General features: G+C 39.9%; 1 long non-coding RNA gene across 1 annotated transcript in view; it reads left to right on the top strand.

Annotated features, from left to right (window-relative positions):
• The first annotated feature begins 8,541 nt into the window (after positions 1 to 8,541).
• The window catches only part of LOC146567098 (uncharacterized), a 274,156-nt gene continuing 263,649 nt past the window's right edge, over positions 8,542 to 19,048 (top strand). The window contains exon 1 of the long non-coding RNA XR_014893874.1: positions 8,542 to 8,646. This is a non-coding gene — a long non-coding RNA (uncharacterized LOC146567098). The remainder of the gene's footprint in view (positions 8,647 to 19,048) is intronic.

The raw sequence follows: 19,048 nt of genomic DNA on the forward strand, positions 1-19,048 counted from the left end.
TCTGTTATTGACCAAATACTTATTTTCCACCCTGATTTACGAATAAATTCTTTACAAATCCTACCATGTGGATTCATGGATTTTTTTTTCACATTCTGTCTCTCACAGTTGAAGTGTACCTCTGGTGCAAATTACTGACCTCTGTCATCATTTTAGGTGGGGGAACTTGCACAATCGGTGGCTGACTAAATACTGTTTTGCCCCACTGTATCCATGGCTGCATGTCATTAATAAGCAATTTCTTTGAAAATGCTGCAGGTCTGGGGAGAAAAATAAATACAAAAATGAATAAATAAAAAATGGAAAGATGCTCTTGTGGCTCGGCTACCAAGTGAGAGGTCAAGGTCATTTTAGAGAAAGGTAAAAGCAAGACTACACCTACTTTGACACCTGACCATTTGCCACTGATGGGGAAGCTTACCGTTAAAGCCTATTATCCTCACATACTCATATCACGGTGTTGTTGTGTACCATATATCCTCCTAGATTCCTGAAATTCTCATTAAAAAAATATTTAGACTTGTTAGTTTCCACCAGATGAGAAATCCCACGCTGGAATAGAATTTCAGACAGAGAATAGATATTTACGAGATACCAATGATGAATAAACACAGAATAGGGACTCCTTCGTGTGGGTGCATCATTCACTTTGGGGGGTTATCTTATACAGCGGATCATCAGTGCTGAGCATGGAATCTGCAGTGTGACTTAGGTGCTTCAGAGGACATCCCATGTTACACAGTAATCAAAAAAGAGATCGCAGGGAATATCATCCAAGCAGAATGTGGAGTTGAGGGGATGGAATTGGGAAATATATTCGTGATTTTCCACCTGCATCCAGTACCTGTCTCAGTGAATAAATATGAACTGAGTGTCCATCCTGCACTTTTCACTGACAGACAGTTGCTTGCAAAATGCAATCTTGCAATATATGAAATCATATTCACACTCTACTTGTTCATATGTAAATCACACATAAAGGTGTTGTAACATCCCTTACAATACGGACAAACCAGTGAATAACACTGAAGTGGCTAAGTACCCAAGCCAAACCCAATTGTCATCTGCACCTGGTGTAAATATTTTATTGGATTCTTGATCGAACCATAATTTGCACATTAAATCTAAAGTTGTATTCAGTAAGACCATGAATTCATTAGGAAGGTGTTTACTGAAATTAACAAATTATCAGTAAACAGCAGAGTCCTTTTCATGAAGACTTCCGTGCATTATTTGCAACCAGAGGAGTCCTGCTGTGCTGACAATTAGAAAGACACGTTTTCTTCAGCCAGTGTAACTATAAGATAATTGATTATTGTCTGTGAACCTCTTTAAGCACAAAAGGAAAGATTCCATGAGTCCGAAAGAACATTTCTTTTTTAAGAAAATGGGGACAATCTAAAGTTGCACCATTCTTTCTTATTCATGAGGCTTAATTGTGCTTGTGATTTGACACTTCAGCTGTATATAATAGGTGAATAGTCATTATGTTGACACAGAATGGTGTAAATACTGTAAAATAAATCACACACAAAATTATTCCAGTAAATTATGCTTCAAAATATTCAAAAATAAGGTCACATTGGCCCATAGTGAAAACTGCTGATGGAATATGTGCCTTTCTAAGTGCAGAGTTGCGAACAGGAAGTTTTGTTATGTGTTAAGATACTTTAATGAGTGTAAAAACCAACTATTCCATTTGTACCTGTTGTAAAGACCTACAGTACATGAAATTGGCTCAAGCATAGTAGTGTTTGTACACAGAAAAATCATTAAACCAGAAACAGTAAGGGAAACCTTTGACCCTATTTTTATGTATTTATATAGGTTCAGAAAATGTATTCCTCTGTATTCTTTTATTTCTGCTCTATTTTTCAAAAAGAATACGCCAGTCAGTGTAATACAGTCGGAGATAGAAAGGCCTATGTTCAGGACCAAGATGGCGCCGCGTATGGATGCCCTGGTGCTTCAGTGCGTTACTTTTGTCTTGTTTTTGTGCATTTCTTCTGTGTCTGGGCACTCCTCTGGATATTCTTACACCAGAGAAGAGCTCCTTAACTGCAGGACTACAACGCCTGTGGATTTATTTCCGATATTTGTCGCATCTGCGGCAGATTTACTGCTGACTCTGATCAGGAAAGTGAGACGTCGAAAGAGAGGTAAGCGAGCCGGCGTACTCGTGCGTTTGAGGAAACGCGGACTGAGAACGGCCCTTCCTGGGATCTTCCTTTCTAATGTACGCTCACTCTGGAATAAGATAGACGAACTGGCCCTGATGAGAAGCATGAACAGAGACTTTGCCTCCTCCTGTGTCTTATGTTTTACGGAGTCGTGGCTCAGTGAGGACATCCCGGACTGCGCGCTCAAGCTGGAGGGCTTTCATCTGCTGCGCGCGGACCGGCAGGCCACTCTCTCCGGTAAAACCAAAGGTGGAGGTGTCTGCTTCTACATCAATAGTGGCTGGTGCACAGATGTAACAGTGATTGCTCAGCACTGCTCTCCCTCTCTGGAATATCTTTTTATTCACTGCAAACCGTTTTATTCTCCGCGGGAGTTTGCTTCATTCATCCTGGCCGCTGTTTACATCCCGCCAGACGCGGATGCGCAAGCAGCTCAGTGCGCACTCGCAGAGCAGATTCTCCACACGGAGCGGACATACCCGGACTCTCTCATCATTGCTCTTGGGGACTTTAACAAAGCCAATCTGAGCCATGAGCTTCCGAAATACAAGCAGTATATTAAATGCCCGACCAGAGAGGAGAGGACATTGGACCACTGCTACAGCACGATCAGCGGGGCCTATCGCGCGGTGCCGCGCGCTTCACTCGGACTTTCTGACCACGTCATGATCCACCTAATCCCCGCGTACAGACAGAGGCTGAAGCTCTCCAAACCTGTCGTGAGGACTAAAAAACTGTGGAGCAACGAGGCTGTGGAGGAGCTTCGCACGTGTTTGGAGACCACAGACTGGGACACATTGAAGGCTGCTTCTAACAGCTTGGACGAGTTTACGGACACTGTCACCTCCTATATCCACTTCTGTGAGGACAGCATTGTGCCATCACGCACCAGGGTGAGTTATAACAATGACAAACCCTGGTTTACCCCTAAACTCAAAAAGCTGTGGCTGGAAAAGAGTAAGGCGTTCAGAAGCGGAGACAGGGACTGCTACAGAGAGGCCAAGTACAAGTTCACTAAGGAAGTGGACATTGCCAAACATCAGCACTCTGAGAAGATGCAGCAGCAGATCTCAGAGAATGACTCGGCCTCTGTGTGGAAAGGTTTTAGGAATATTACAAACTACAAGCCTAAAACCCCCCACTCCACTGACGACTTGCTCTTGGCCAACACCCTCAACGACTTCTACTGCCGTTTTGACGAGCCATCAGGCAGCCTTCACACCTCCAACGGCCCCAACAATAGAGGCACTTTGGACACTCATTCCCTCACCTCTCCCCCCTCCATAGAGCCATCACCACCTTCAAACTGTTCACCTACAACACCCCCCTCCTCACCCCACACAAAAGAGGATTTCACACCACCTCCTCCGACCACAACTCTTCATATTCATGAAGCAGATGTGAGGAAGCAGTTTAAGAATCTGAATGCTCGGAAAGCTCCCGGCCCAGACGGTGTGTCTCCTGCCACCCTCAGACACTGTGCAAACGAGCTGGCCCCAGTGTTTTCTGGCATCTTCAACTCCTCACTGCAGGCATGTCATGTGCCTGCCTGCTTCAAGTCCTCTACCATAATCCCTGTCCCCAAGAAACCTAGGATCACTGGACTAAATGACTACAGACCCGTGGCTCTGACATCTGTGGTCATGAAGTCATTTGAGCGCCTAGTTCTCTCCCATCTCAAGACCCTCACGGCCCCCCTCCTGGACCCCCTGCAGTTTGCATATAGAGCCAACAGGTCTGTAGACGACGCCATCAACATGGCCCTACACTTCATCCTGCAGCATCTGGACTCCCCAGGAACCTACGCCAGGATCCTGTTTGTGGACTTCAGCTCTGCCTTCAACACCATCCTTCCAGACCATCTCCGAGGCAAGCTTTCCCAGATGAATGTGCCTGATCCCATCTGCCGGTGGATCACTGACTTCCTGACGGACAGGAAGCAGCACGTGAGGCTGGGGAAGAATGTCTCGGACTCCCGGACCATCAGCACCGGCTCCCCTCAGGGCTGTGTTCTTTCTCCTCTGCTCTTCTCCCTGTACACCAACTGCTGCACCTCCACCCACCAGTCTGTCAAGCTAATCAAGTTCGCAGATGACACCACCGTTATTGGACTCATCTCTGACGGGGATGAGTCTGCCTACAGGAGAGAGGTTGAACGTCTGGTGTCTTGGTGCAGCCACAACAACCTGGTGCTGAATGCCCAGAAGACAGTGGAGATTATTGTGGACTTCAGGAAGCACACAGCCCCACTCCCCCCCATCATCCTGACTGACACCCCCATCACCTCTGTGGACTCATTCCGCTTCCTGGGTACCACCATCACCCAGGACCTGAAGTGGGAGCCCACCATCACCTCCGTCATCAAGAAAGCCCAGCAGAGGATGTACTTCCTGAGGCAGCTGAAGAAATTCAACCTGCCAACACGGACGATGATGCAATTCTACACTGCAATCATCGAGTCCATCCTCACCTCCTCCATCACCGTGTGGTACGCTGGAGCCACTATCAGGGACAAACAGAGACTGCAGCGTGTTGTGCGCTCTGCTGAGAAGGTGATTGGCTGCAGACTCCCATCTCTGCAGGACCTGTACACCTCCAGGACACTGCGGCGTGCAGCCCGGATCTCAGCTGACCCTTCTCACCCTGGACACAGTCTGTTTGACCTGCTCCCCTCAGGCAGTAGGCTCCGGTCCATTCGCACCAGAACCTCTCGCCACAAGAACAGTTTCTTCCCCTCTGCTGTTGGACACATGAACAATAACCACATGACTGTTCCCACCACTAACACATGACCCTACGCTGTGTTCACTGCATCATTCCATGTTTGGCACTGATCACCACCTGCACTCATGTATATATCTTTCTACTTAGCACTCATAATTCTTATTCTCATGTATATATCTCATGTATATCTCATGCACATATCTTTCTTTCTTTCTACATAGCACTTTAATTCTTATTGTTTGCACTGAAGCACCGCAGCAATTTCCTAATGTTGTAAACCTCAACATCTGGCAATAAACCCATTCTGATTCTGATTCTGACAGATCAAAAACCTGATATCTAATATAGCACACCAATAACAACTGGGTACAATCTAGCCAGCTAACTTCCTTTGTTCTTTCAAAAAGCATTATACATAATTGTAAAACATTGTTTGGAAATATGTCACTAGTTATGCTAGTCTACAGACTACAACAGACTGGCACTTCGTCAATGTTTTTGGAAAATGCTGCAATACCAACTGCACCAACGTTTTAAAAAATTGAGTGTTAATCCATATTTTTGTCGAAACATTTCACTCTGGAACAAAATGTTACATTGACAACCCAATGGACTAATAAACTGACATTTCAATCCCTTGAGCCATGTGGCAGGGGTGGAAACAAGTCTACTAAAGTCATATTTAGGATTGTAACCTGGGGGATGATAAAACAAACAAACAAAAAAAAACAGTTGCTGAACAACAGCCAATATTGCATCAGGATACTGTAAGTTGCATACTCAAAAAGCCACAGTATGATGGCATGGCTTGTTCTCTGTCAATTCTTTGGCATACAAACACAGACCCCTTTTGTGTCTAAATGTGCATTACAAACATATACTACAAAGTGATTTACAGAATAAATCATAGGAGTTGGAGAATCATCCATCTATCCATTTTGTTCTGCTCATCCAAACATCCAAACAGGACAAAAGAATGCCATTCGTCAAGAGACTGCATGTAGCTAGGAAGTAGAAGTCTGCTACAGAAAATTTGTTATAAGCACATCCAGAAGAGGATGGATGGATGGATAAATAGATGGATGGATGTTTTTGAGCTGCATGCTGATATCAAGGCTACCTCATCTCATTTTTAAAGCAAAGATTTAATGTGTGAGCAACAGACTATATGCGGTATTAAGTAATGTGACACATTTATTTGCTGTTACCTAGCTAGCAAAGTTTGGTAATTAGTTTGTTTTGTTTTTTTTCCCCAATGAGAAATGCTTTTTTTTTAAATGAATGTATTCTGTTAATATCCACCTATTTTAATAGACTTTTACTCAACTGCCGTGTCCTAAAGAGTCGGTTGTGACAAATTGACCCACATTTTTGTAGAGACTGTAATGTCTAGTCTGGAAAAAAGAGGTGGTAAGATTCAGATGAAACCGAATAAAATTCCCCATCTGGTAAATAAATAAGTAAGCATCTATATAAGCACCAAGCAACCATGGATTGCTTTGAAGTCAACAGTGGCTGGAGGTTTAGATCAGGGGTGCCCAATCCCAGTCCTCGAGAGCTACCGTCCTGCAGCTTTTAGACGCATCCTTCTTCTGACACACCTGAATCAACTGAATGCCTTGTTATCAGGCCTTTGCCAAACTTGATGGCATGCTGAAGAGGTAATCACACCATTTGATTCAGCTGTGTTGGAGTAGGGATGCATCTAAAAGCTGCAGGATAGTAGATCTCGAGGACTGGGATTGGGCACCCCTGGTTTAGATGAATGACTTGTTACTTGCCCATGGCTACAACACGCAGTGGACCAGCCAGCCATTAGGGTCCTGTACCACCTGGCCAATGATCTTCTTTTGGAAATGCCCTGCTGCCTCCACCTGCCTGCTAAGATAATCTGCAACGTATAATAAATGACATGGCCCACATGCACTAAAGTAACGGCATGCACTTAGTCATTTTTTTTTATCTGGCTGACAAGGCTACGATTCCTCAGGAAGTTGTAAATAGCTGGAAAGTTCAAATGAATAAAAATGAAAACCTGAATTACTCTCTCAAACATTGGGTTAATTCTTTTGTATTTCATTTATGATACAATACAGTTGTGGTAACCAAATCTTTGGTTTCCTTAACTCAATTGCTAAATTCAGCAGGAAATTTTTCAGTACTACAAGAGTTAAGAGAAGTTTTAGAGGGAAAGGAGTAGACTGGAAAACAAGAGATATAAGGTTAGAGGTTCCGCATGTTTGGCTTGCAGTTGCTGCTTTTGTGTAACTGTCGAAAAAAATAAGCACTATGTCAAAAGACCTGCCAAACTAGAGCTGTAGGGAAATCATCTTCATAAGAGAATAGCATTAGAATTATTATGCACAACCACTTCATGTTAAGTTTTGGAAGCAAAACATATTTGCCTTAAGTACAACTTCTATACACCAGTAAGTCACGGTATTTATCACTAAAGATGGCTAAGAATTATTGTTTTAATAAAATGTATTTTTGTCAAGTTTTATTAAGTTTGTTAATCTTAAGATTAAATTCTACTGCATTCATTTTGTTGATACTGTTGTCCCTTTAAAAAAAAACATAAAACATAATGTTTTTCAACAGAAAATGTTAGTTTTGATGAATTATTAACTTTTACTTTGTAAGGTAATTGCACTGAGTCAGTACCTAACTTGGTGTTATAATTTCATGCTTCTCTTATGTTTTTCATTTGCACAGTACCATATGAAAATACATGTAAAATGAAGCAAAACAGAAGCTATAAGCCTGTTTTAAAATGCAGGTCAGGTTTTCATATCTGGCTGATAAGAAGATCCAACAATTAAATGGCGAGCCTTCCAGTTTGGTTTCCAAAAATCCAGATCTCCAGATCTCCATTGCCCTCTAACAGACGGCTCAACTGTCTGCCTTGTGGTTGGAGTGTGGCAGTCACTTGGATTACAACCAACTTGAAAACATACAAATAAGGACTGCACCCTGATCCTACCAACACTGATGGGTCTCATATGCATTCTAATTTACCACCTTAACATGTCAGAACCCCAGTTTAGTTATCTTTTTAAGTGCTCAAATATGCTTTCAATGTAACAAATTACCAGTATTTTCTATTTTGTTACTGTTTTATATTGGAATATGTGCACCCAGCTTTTGTTTTCCAGGTAAGACAAACAACAGTAGCAAATATCTTTCTTATGTTCACAATGCATTCCTTCCGCTAAGAGCTGATGTCCTGCTCTTGTAATATCTAGTAAACAAAGCTATAAGTTTTCTTCTTTAAAATGATTTTGTTACTATACGATCATAAGCTACTGTGATATGTCAGTGGTTGCTTATACATGTATTTTTCATGCATTTAGATTGGGATTGTTATGGATGGAGGTTAGAGAGGGAGTCTGTCTGATCACATTTGTTCTGGATGCACTCTTCTGTGAAATCATGAATTGGAGAAAATGTCTCCAGGGAGCCATCAAAACCAGACACCCACTGTTGATCTTTATGACCACAGGATTTTTTCTGCTATGGGACATCAACTGTGTACGAAATGTCTCAAGCTCAGGGGCCTGTTCTTCGTACCGCGCTAAGTGAGTTAGCTGGATGAGATTGTTGACGATTTCGCGTGATCCTGGATCGTTCGGTTCCCCGAAGCCCATCCGGGACTTGCTGTCATAGCAACAGAGCCGTAAGCGTAAACCTGCTGGGGAGCAGGTTTACTTTATGTAAACAGGATTAGATCGCGGCCACGCAGGTATGCCCGCGTCATTCATACGAAAGCAACAGCGATATTCCACCACTGTTTCACCATAAATAAATAACATCAATGTAACTAAAGACAATGCAGCACCTGATCCATTTATTGATTTCACACAGATAGATACAGGTCATTTCCTTAAAAAGGGAAATGTACTATTAACATTCTATTACATGTATGTGATTATTACAGATGTAATTCATATTTCAGAGTAGCAATTGCAAATTACTTTGTGTAATCAAGATGAGAGACCACGGCTATAAAAGCGAAGGTGGATTTGGGAAGTCTGTCGCAGCCATGTCCTGTCCGTATACGCGAGCCACCCATTGCGGAAGGTGCAAGATTGATAAGGAGAGTTTTCAGAATTCAGCGTATATTGCGGGATAGACAGGATCCTTTAGCTCAGCGCGACAGTGTGCTCATAGAGAGATATCGATTTTCCCGTGAGGGTATTATTTACTTAACCAACTTGTTGACGAGGGGGTGCAGGACCACCACCTGTCTTTTTTTTGCTCTGCCCTTTTCTTGGTTGCTGTTATAAACAAACAGATTATTTCAGGGTCTCTTTCCAAGAGACGAAAAGCAATATAAGTGATAAATATTACCATTCTGTAGAATATTCTTATATTTCACTTTTACCTGTTCCCATGTTCTAGTGGGTCCTGTTGTGGCTCTAATGTGAAAGGGGATATAATATAACATATTATAATATAATATAATGTAATATAATATTGGATAATATAGTGTGATATGATAAATCTACCCTACCGCCTACTGGTGTTGGCCAGAGGGGCCGATGGCGCAATATGGCAGCCTGGCTTCTGTCAGTCTGCCCCAGGGCAGCTGTGGCTACAACTGTAGCTGCCTCCACCAGTGTGTGAATGTGAGAGTGACTGAATAGTGGCATTGTAAAGCGCTTTGGGTGCCTTGAAAAGCGCTATATAAACCCACTCCATTATTATTGTTATTATTAAATTACTTACGAGTTTAATTTGTCAGCAACTTTCTGCCAGCCCTCTCTCCTTGCTTTTGCAGCCTTTGCAGTGTTCCCTTGCGTTCTGATTAAACTCTGAAACTCCTGAAATCCCTCACTCAAGAGTTCTTGCTCTGCTGCCGAAAAATACCGAGCCGAGCGCGCTCCGTCGACATTTTCGCCGACCAATCAGAGGGTTGCCGATCAATGTTTCCACTATCGATGCGTAGCCCCTTTTACGACACCCAGTGATGTCACATTACTGCGTCCAGCTGTACTAATCGTCAACAGCAGGTGTGTTCGGGGAACCGGATTAGCGCGCTCACGGTTAGCGCGATGGTTTGGTCTTGGATGTTTCATTTGATCTTGGATGTAGTAAGCGACGTACGAAGCACAGGGCCCTGATCAGGAAAAGAAATCACCAACAAACAACAATATATACTCTACAAAACCAACATATGTCCGTTGGGTTTTCAAAACACTTTAATCCTACACTAGTTTAGGTTAAGCAGCCCAACACAAAGAGAAATCCATTATTTTCATTTACTATTTAATCAACACATGACACGCTCACATAGCTTAATTAACAAAGGCTTCACAATAGAAGGGGCATAATGAAGTAGGAGCATAACATTTTAAAGTCATGCAGTATATAGTTGCTGTATCCTTTTCTGGAAGTGAAAGAGAAGCTTGTGGCCTTTTCTGCAGAGTGATAAAGGACAGACATCAGCTGCAGAACTTGCTTGAGCTCAAATATTTAGAGGTCGTTAGATTTGTCTTTACTAGCACATCTAAAAGGGGCTCAGTCCTGGCTTGGAGTAATGCTGGTGCCATTATATATATATATTTTTAATATTCTCTCTCATAATGAAGTTGAGTTTTGTTGAAACATGTAAAAGCCATATCTGAAAACTCATCATGCCTGTTGGATTTTGCTTTTAGTAAAATCTCCCCGAGTTCCTGCCAGTAGTTTGAGAAGGGCCGTGTTAAATGTTAATCGTATTTAAATATCATGAAAAAAATTTAATGTCCTGTGTTCTCTACAGACATTCAACAGGTTTATGTTTATTTGATGACCCCGATGAACTGAAATAAGAGCGGGCACTTAAGCCAAGTTGGATATTGATGATCACATGATACAATATTGTGGAAACAAAGCTGACAGCAGCCTTATCAATTGATTAAAAAGCCATATCACATAAATGGTTATGCATTTTATGGTATTAAGAGATTGAAGGCTGAAGTATCTAAATGTTTAATGAATGCACATCTAGAGAATGATTCTCAAAACAACAATGACGATGCAAAAATATAAAGATGGAGAGGGGAAAAAAGAACAATATCTTCTATATTTTTAAGGCTTTTTCATAGTGTGAATTTCTTCTGGCTTTAATGTTTTTACCAATATGTAGTAAGACTTCAAAGTTGCATTTATACCTTTTGTTTAATTATGAATATGTTTTAAATGATATGGGACAACCAAAGTGTCAGATGTAGCCTGTGGGTCATACAATACCCAGGTCTGCCAGTAGGAATCTTTGGATTTCGTACACTGGCTCCTGAAATTGCAGAGTTATGAGAAATTTCTGTTGAGCTTTGGGAATAGTCATGACACTATTATGAGACATGTGCATAATTCTATGATGGAAGTTTCATGGAGGGGTTTCCTTAGCCCTGAAGAAAACGTGTCAAAAGGGATTTCAACATGGAATAGAAAGGGATAGTCTATTGAAATAATGTCAAAGGATGTGAGGGTATATGTCAATCAATTTAAGGTAATATAATGCTTCTATTGGACTTCATCCATATTATTGAGACCATGGTTAAGAAATATACTAAACTAGTTACAATACGAGACTGATGACAGTATATGACCTGTATATTTAAGAATTCTTTTTTAGTTGAAATGAGAGAGAGAGAAGGACATAATCATATTTAAAGTTTTATCCAGTTAATTAAAAACACAGAGTCACAAGATTTGGAAGACTTAAGGAGTATCAAAGAGTGGACCACTCATTTAGCCCTACTGTCCTTTATTTGCTCTCATCTAAGTATTGATTTAAGTAGGCCTTTCTCATTTACTTATTATTGTTATGCAGAATAATCTTTTGAGATATGTCTTATTTAGACATCACTGTTTTCGATATATTGTATTCTTGTTGACAATCAAGGCCAACTCTGAACATGGTCACGATTAGGTGTGGGGTTTGGTGTTGAAGTGAAACAAGAATATAAAAACGTACAAACTGTTATTCTGGAAAAAAAAAAGGGAAAGAAAGTGTGAATATCTTTCAAAGAATAAAACTCTCCTATGCTTTGCCCCTCTGTTAAACCCTTTTGGCAGTTGTGTGTCTTTCATAAGTTGCTCCAAAAACGAAAAAAAGTACAATGTTTTTATACCTGGGGACAGAGAAACAGGAACACTGTTGGGACTAGAAAGAACCCCCCCCCCCCCTAAAAAAAAAAAAAAAAAAAAAAAAAAAAGAAAAGGAAGAGAGACAGAGAGAGGTGCTGGAAATTAGTGCAACCATTCTTCAACTGGATGGCCCAGATTCGAGTGCCCATGACAGCAAAGCCACCTACTGGATTGTCCTTGAGCAGTACACTAAATCCCTAAGAGGAGATATCAATGTCTTTGGTTCTGAAGGGTCTCAACTCTCTGTGGAAAAGAACAACAAGAACCCAACAAAGTTCACAAGGTTAAAAAATAATGCAAATCATATGTTTGCTATTGTGCTGCACACTTCCAGATGAAACTTGAATAATACAGAAGAGCAGTACAATATAATTTCAAGCTATCTGAAACAGTCTAGTACAATCTAAACCAAAGTTTCGTTTTCAAAATCTTGACAAAAGAACATTTTAGAAAAGATTTTATTGTAACAGATTACAATAACAGAAAATGTTTGTGTTTCTCTTCTCTATTCCCTATAGAGAAAAAAAAAGACCAATTTTTTTACTCATGCTTTGTTGACTTATGATATTAAAAATCAGACCTGTATTGTAATGACAGGGGATATATTACATGGCAATTACAATGACATTTTGTCATTCAATTGGGGAAAAAAGGAAAGAAAAACAAGTTCCAACTCAAAAGATGACCCGCTGTCATCTCTGTTTCACACAGTTAGTCTGTGTCCACCATGAGCAGTTTCAAACAGAGTTACAGAGCTTTTATTGGGAATTTGAAAGGAAACATTCTTTGCAAATGTGGCCGAATTGTACAAAGCATTCGAAATGTGAAAATTAGGATATTCTCAACAAGAAAAAATAATACTTTCCAGAATGCATTGGCCTATTGTTAATATTTCAACAACACAGTCTTATTTACATTTGAACTTATTTCCATTGGAGTGCCGGCTTCACGTCAGACATTCACAGATGGTATTTACAGCCTCCCTGCATTACAGCGGTCCAACTTGGAAAAATCAGGAGAAAAACATGGATGCCCTTGATTCCCCCCTCAACTCCTGCCACCCAAGCCAAACATAATACAATCATTCCAGTAGTGGCAAATATTCATGCAGTTTCTCCACCCTTCCAAAACTACATTCAAAAAGGTAAACAAGTCATAAGCATTCATACTGTTCACAGCTACTCCTGTTTTTCACTGTCCCGTTGAGTTTTGTTATTTATTCCAAGAGTAAATATCTAGGATCATTTTTTTAAAAGGAAAAAGTCACATAAAATATCCCAAATATTATTTTACACAGTTAAAAAAACAAATAAAAGCTATAACCAAATCTTTATAGTTTTCTAGACCCTCCCATATAAGCTGCAGTAATACACAGACCACCTCATTGAACATAAATATAGCCTCCACAGATGGCTCCCATTGACTGTTAAATCAAATTCTATTAGGAACAAAATGGTCTTATAAATTTTGTTTTAGGCAAAAGTAAAATACTATAATTGCTTCATAAATCAAGAATGAATAACAGCGTACACCCTGTTAATTTACAGACGAAGGTGACAATTGTGATTTTCTTTCTCATATAATACATTTATTGAAAGAATCTCACCCAGTCGAGAGGAATTTTCGTGTGTGTGTGTGTGTGTGTGTATGTTTGTTTTAACAAATTGACATGCTTCACTTATTTGGTTTAGGTAGGACCACAAGTTAAAGCTATTTTAAGTATATCACTACATGCTGCTGAGATCCTACACAGACATATCACCGCATGCTCTTACTGTAAAAGATATTAAACGTTTAACCCTCATCATACATGGATGACTAGCTGGGGTCCAACAAAATATTACTAATACTAAACCATATTTCTTGTTAAACCATTATTAGTTGTAATGAATGCAACTATAAGAAGAAATAAAGAGTTTATTTTCATATTTTGTAAATAACCAATGTCTACTGCAATACAACTTCCAACTTTTATCTAAAGTACAATCTAAATATTATTTAGAAGATTACTTACCATCTCTTTATTTTGATAAACCTTTTCAATAATGTTAAGTAAAAAAAATTTGTGTTGTATGTATATGATGAAATCAATTGTGGACATTTTATCTCGAATATAAAATAAACACAATCAACACACAGCCAGCCCAGTGATGTAATCTCTCCAAGATGTCCTGGGTCTGTCCTGGGGCCTCCATTGCGTGCCCAAAACACCTCACCTTGGAGTCGCCCAGGAGGTATCCTGGTCTAAGGCCAAAGACATGGTGGCAGCTCTCCTCTGAACTCCTTCCAACTGATCAAGTTCTTCACCCTATCTCTAAGGTTCAGCACAGACACTCTTCAATGTCAACAATTCTGTTTTTTTTCTGTCAATATGGCGTGCTGTGTGTACATTAATGAGGAAAAAAATGAACTTAAATGATTTTGGTAAATGGCTGCAATATAACAAATAGTGTAAAAATTAACGGGGTCTGAATACTTTCCGTACCCACTGTAGATCAGCAGAAAGATCAACTGGTTTGCTTTTACACTCGGCTTTCTCTTCACCACAACAAATTGGTACAGTGTCTGCATCACTGCCAAGTCCACACTAATCTGCCTGTCAATCTCCTCCTCCACCATCCCCCCACTCATAAATGGTAAATGGCCTGTATTTATATAGCGCTTTACTAGTCCCTAAGGACCCCAAAGCGCTTTACATATCCAGTCATCCACCCATTCACACACACATTCACACACTGGTGATGGCAAGCTACATTGTAGCCACAGCCACCCTGGGGCGCACTGACAGAGGCGAGGCTGCCGGACACTGGCGCCACCGGGCCCTCTGACCACCACCAGTAGGCAACGGGTGAAGTGTCTTGCCCAAGGACACAACAACGAGACTGTCCAAGCCGGGGCTCGAACCGGCAACCTTCCGATTATAAACACCAAACACCAAAATACTTAAACTCTTCCACTTTGGGCAGCAACTTGTTCCAAACTACAGGTAGGATCTCTACCCTTTTCTGACTGAGAACCATCGCCTCAGACTTGAAGGTTTCAGATTTTCTCATCCCAGCCAGTTTAAACTGCAAACATGCCTCAGTTTGAGCTGGAGGTCATGATTGAATGAAGCCAACAAAACCACATCATCTGGAAAAACAAAGACAAGGCCCCACCGCCCACTGGCTGTGCCTAGAAATTCTGTCCAGAAATATTATGAGCAGAATCAGTGACAAATGGCTGCCCTGGCAAAGACCAACATCCACCAAGAACGAGTCTGACCTATTGCTGACAATGTGAAACAACTCTCACTACGGTTGTGCACGAACTGGAAACAGGTAAAAACTAAAGGACAACACACACTACAGGCAGTTATAACAAACAATTTGCCTCATGGTTTGCTCAGGGCATGCTGGGCAGAATATGAGGCAATTCCTCCTGGCATGTGACAGGAGGAGCAAACTTTCCTATCTGTGGTTCGGGAGCAAAGGTAACACTTTTTTCAAGAGGATTGTCCATCGAAGCGTTGCACAGTCACATCAGCAGGGGGAGTTTTCCTCACTCCCAAGAGAGTCATTGCTGCTCAGACTGGGGCTTACATTATAGCAGCATCAGCTCTCTTTTCATGTCTGGCATGACCAGGGTGTCTGTCTGTTTCAGGTAGATCCACTGACTTCTCCAACATTCTGATAACTGGGTACTGTCTGGGTACTTCCACATCTAGATGACAAATGTAGTGATGGCATCTCAGTTTTTCTTCTTTAAATGACAGAGTAACCCTAGCCTGCTTAATGTGATACTTTAATTTTTGATCCATGGCAAACATTAACTGAATAAATCATTCTATTTTTAAATTAAAAAAGCACCAATCTATATATAAATTGACTGACATTACTATTTGAATATCTCCAATTCATAAAACCATTAAACACAAAGGTAAGTATTGCCCCATGTTCCCATGTACTGGCTGGAAACAAGACTCAAGACTCTTTAATCTTTTTCTTTGGCTGTTTGTACAGAAATATTTAATTAATGTCCTTCAGAAAATGAGGTTGGACAGGAATATGTGTCTTCATATTCTGGGTCAACTGGGTCACTGTGGCACAAAAAAACCTCCAAAAAACTAAACTAAAACAAATTAACAAAAAAATCATCTGAACTGCTGAACTACGCTATGCTGTTTACTTGCGTTATCTTTGTCTGATAATTAAATTGATGAAATATTTAAATGTTTGACGATGTAAAACATTTATTTGGGACAAACATACAAAAAATAGGAAATAAGGACGTGGGCAATAAACCTTTTACATCAAACCATTAAGATATCAATAAAAGTCTAGACCTTCATGTTTAGGGATCAATGTCTATTTTCTATTATCCTACATTTTTGAGACTAAAATAGTTTGACAGCCATATCAGACCTGGTCCTGTCAAAGATTGAAGACCCAAATTCAAACTCTTTATTCAAACTAACCCCCCCCCCCCCCCCCCCCCACACACACACACACATGCCTACCTTTAAAAACAACAACAACAACAACAACAACAAAAAAAAAAAAAAAAACCCAAAGCAAAACACCTTTAATATTACAGATGGAAAGAACTAGCAACTCATATAAAAATAAGCCACAGACAAATTTCAGACAGAGATGATACAGACACAGAGAATACATTATGGACAATGTGACAAGAGGTAAACAGAAAGGCAGTAATGGATGGAGAACAGAGATAAAGACACAACAAGGACAGTGCAGGGGCTAGACTACTGAACTTGCATTTTTCTGGGCTGGAGAACCATTATTCATTTTGAACTATTTTGTGGTGTAAAACAGTCTAATATTAAAATCAGTATGTTTTTTTTCTTTTAAATAAGAGTAGAGGGTAGAGGTCAGTATGGTGGATAGAAAGTGTCTAATCAACCACCTCTGATTTCAATTCAGATTACTTGTTATTCTCTGTCAGTAAAGTGAACAAAACGACACATGCTGGATGGAACAGAGTGACTGTTGGAAAGAAAAGGGTACATGCGATTCCTCATTTACTGGGGAGGAGTTGTTTTTAGACTCAATGAAGCTCATTAAAAAAATCCACATAGCAAAGACATGAATTAAGCACATAAAGCATTAAAGAACCATATTTTTTAATGGTTTGTTATTTTAAGTAGAAAAAAAGGAAAGAAAATTATTTGACATAATTTGTATTTGACAAAGATTGTAGTCAATTTAATTTATCTATGTATGAAACACATCTCAAAATCTGCTGATGTGCAAACCTCCTTTGGAAAATAAAAAAGAAAGATTTATGTTCAGTATAATCTAGCCAACTTTGCACAGTGTTAAATTAATTATCCTCTCTTGATATACAGTAAAGAGAAAATTGGAACAAGAATAAAGTGCAATATTATTCATCACCCAAACATCATTTTTTTCTGTGCTTAGGCTGATATATGTGCTATAGTGCTGCAGGACAAAATCCCTTTCAAATTTATTGATACATCAAACAGAAACTGTGCAGTGCTTGCACCACGGATGTGACAGTTAGGATACTGTAAATCATATGGGTTATATATTAAATGTCTCTTCTTACATTGTATGCACTAGGGTAAAACATGTGTTCTGCCAAGCAAACACTAAACTGCAGTGGGGGTCACCCTGCTATCTTTTGGCTTTGGAAACAAACAAAAACAACAAAGCATTTTAGTTTATGGTTTCCAATTTGTATTTCAGTGCTATTAAATCCCTCGACCCATTTTTTCTCTGACATTGTAATGCATTTATTTGGCGTCTACTATTTAAGCCCCGTTTTATTATCCATTATCTTTTCTCTTCATCTTTTGTTTCCTTTAAAACACTTCTTGACAAATCTTTTTTAAAGTGTTTTGAGAATGGATTTGACCCAATTTGACTTGACTTGTGAATATGTAGCTCTGCAGGATGCATTTAGCTCTCCAAACTAGACTGAAACATTTTATTGAAGGATAAGAGTGCATACGTGTAAACTCAATTGGGAAATTGCTCCTACTATTTCAATGAATTATCTTTTTTTTCTCTTCAGCTATGAAAATGAGCACATTCTCATGAAAAATGATGGACACAGATACCAAGCAAGTTCTTTTGTATTTCAACACAAAACATCCTCATGCAGAAAAAAAAAGAAAAACATGAAGTTAGGAAAATTTATTCAGCTGAAAGCCAGGTTATATTGTAAGTACAATGCTGCGTTGTACATAAATGACATGCAGCCTACAGCACCTACAAATAGTAGTAGAACTGAAAAAAAAAAGGGATGGTTTCAATCTACCAAACTGGAAACAGGGTTCTTTTGTCACTGGGCTAACTTGCAGTGTTAAAGGTGCACACACTGTATTCTTTGTACAGGGCAAGTTATAAACTGGTAGCTTTGTTAATGGAACTTACCAGTTTCCTATCTTCAATCGGTGCCAGTGATTAAAGACTGAAGATGACCTTCCTATTTTGATTGCATGTTATCACCCAAGTTAGGTATTCTGCTTTAATAAAGCACTCTATAAGATTTAAGTGCTCATGAGAAAATATTGCTACCAGTATTTAACATCAGGCTTTTAAAGTTCCTTGGTTTCTTTTGTTCTTTGTTCATTAAACCCTGTTTGACTGTATTTTAAGACTCCCATGGCACATGCTAATCGCAGCACAATCATTTCCTATGCTTATTTAATGGGGAAGCCTTGGAGGGAAAAATTCCACTCCTGTATAGTGTTTAAGAAAGCAGCATGAACAAATTTTGAGTATATGGGGCACCTGTAGCGTATTGCTTAATCTCCCCTTGCATTTGGCTCTCATCTTGGTTCTGCATGACAATGACGGGCACAGGTATGTGAAAATTTCAGTTATTAATGTGTTTAGATTAGCTGTTAGAGTACATTTGGTGCCTTCATTTCTGTTGTAGTTGTAATTTGATTGAATGGTGGTCTGAACTGTGGCTGTCTTGCGTAGGCTTGTTTGATTGTATTTTAGTTAAATTAAATATTAACTTATTAACCTCAAGTGGTT

The sequence above is a fragment of the Mchenga conophoros genome, linkage group LG9, assembly GCF_057382185.1.
Source record: "Mchenga conophoros isolate Kocher_MC1m ecotype Shallow Benthic linkage group LG9, M_conophoros_male_GT1.1, whole genome shotgun sequence".
Lineage (NCBI taxonomy): Eukaryota > Metazoa > Chordata > Actinopteri > Cichliformes > Cichlidae > Mchenga > Mchenga conophoros.